The sequence below is a fragment of the Falco naumanni genome, chromosome 10 (genome assembly GCF_017639655.2).
Source record: "Falco naumanni isolate bFalNau1 chromosome 10, bFalNau1.pat, whole genome shotgun sequence".
Classification (NCBI taxonomy): Eukaryota; Metazoa; Chordata; class Aves; order Falconiformes; family Falconidae; genus Falco; species Falco naumanni.
Genome location: NC_054063.1, coordinates 35,721,218 through 35,723,045, shown reverse-complemented (window position 1 = coordinate 35,723,045; position 1,828 = coordinate 35,721,218). Strand labels below are relative to the sequence as shown.

At 54.0% G+C, this 1,828-nt stretch overlaps 1 protein-coding gene across 1 annotated transcript in view; it reads right to left on the bottom strand.

The window, feature by feature from the left end:
* CBFA2T2 (CBFA2/RUNX1 partner transcriptional co-repressor 2) overlaps window positions 1-1,828 on the bottom strand; it is a 66,153-nt gene that overhangs the window by 3,112 nt on the left and 61,213 nt on the right.

Here is a 1,828-nt window from a genome sequence, read left to right as displayed (position 1 = left end):
CTGCAAGACCAAAGACACTGCATTTTAAAACGGGTTTAGTTTCCAAGAGCTGCAGGACGGTGCTGACTCAAGAGCTCTGAAGGGGACGTTCATCCCCCTCTGGCCCAGATTTAGTAATATTAAAATGAGTGATCTGTTAATTCCTGCTATTTTCACAGCTCTTTGCCAAGGGTACAAACTCCTACTCCTTTGCTCTGCCCAAAACTGCCTGCCAGACTGCACGGTCACATCCTCTCCCCTAGATCCACCCAAACGCATAGAGGAAACAGCAGGCGAGGACTAAAAATCACGCTGCAGATGCTGCTATTCGGTCTTTTTATTTCCTGTTTTAAGCAGCTCTATTTTAGTATTGCTCCCAGCCAAGTGCTCTCCACAGGGATTACAGCGTGCTGCACAGGCACCATTTGCTTTGCACCCTGCCTAGCTGCACAAGAGGTTGGAGCAGGCTAATTTGGAAAAGAAAAAGCTCATTTGAAAGCTTCCCAGCCAGGTGGAAGCACTGCCAGAGCCTGAGCTTCAATCTGGAAGTGGAGCAAAGCCCCTCTGGCCGCCGGGAGAGGCATCAGCTGGTGGGCTTACAGCGTGCCACCGCTTCCTCACCAGCACGGGGGCAAGGGGCCAGCGCCGGGAGCTGCGGCTGCAGCTGCTCCGAGGAGGGGAGCGGGCGGATTAGCTTTCCCGCAGCTGGACTTGCATGTTAGCAACCCCGTACTGGGGAGGGCAGGTTCAGCTGTGGAAAAGCAGCCTCCGCCGGAGCCTGCCTGCCTCTAGTCCTGCCCGAAGGGGCACCTGGGGCTGGCCACCGCTCCTGCCACCACAAGCAAAAAGCTGTCGAAATAGCAAGGCGGGGTGGTGGGAGATGCTGGGCTGTATCAGGACAGCTCTGTTGCAGGGATGGGCAGGAGAATCCTCCCTCCCAGGCTCTGCACCAGAGCCACCAGCTCCTGGTGATGATTTACAGGCTGGCAGCAAAGTGCCAAAGCGAGCTGGCCAGGAGCGGAGACGCTCCAGAACCAGTGCATCATCCCCCCAAGGCTCCTCAGCCTTCCAGAAGCAGGACTCGTGACCAAAAAAACCTCCTAGCGAAGCCTGTGGTAACTCTTGGAAAACCGGGTGACTGTTTTACAGCTGTTTACACTTTGAGCGGTGTTTTTAAACTGTATTTCAAAGGTTACACAGCATGCCAGAACACATGACAGCTTTTCAACATGGGCTTTAGAGAAAGGCTCTGGGGCTTGAATGGGAACGTGCTGGTGGGGGGATGCTCAGCTGCTCCCGAGGTCCTGCACTGCTCCCCGGGATGGCTGGAGGAGAAGGACACTCCTCTGGTATTCCCCTTCGGAAAAATCATTGCTTGTCTCATCTCTTCCATGGCTTCCTGAGCAGTTCCACCCACTCCCATCACATGTTTACCAACTGCTGCATTCAACCTTCAGTGATTTAATTGGGAAAGAGCAGAGCATCGACACACCTTTCTGTAAGAGCACCTGGTATTTACACAGCTCCTGCTGTGCACGGGGACCCTGGCACCAGAGATTCCCGAGCCCCCGTCAGCAGGGTGGACTGAAACCCCGCAGCAGAGGGAAATGGACTGGCTGCCCACGCGGTCCCAGCGGACATGAACTCCACATTCCCATCAGATTTTTGCTCGGCAGAAACAAAGCCTCTGCTCTTGCATTTGCGCAAAGAAATTGAAACAAGCAAACCACACATGGACGGGACATGGCAGCGCAGGGATCAGACATGAAATTCTCCTTGCCCCGTACAGCTGAGATCTCCGAAGCTTAACAAAAGAGCTTCCAGTTAAGCAACAGTGCAGGTAATTAAT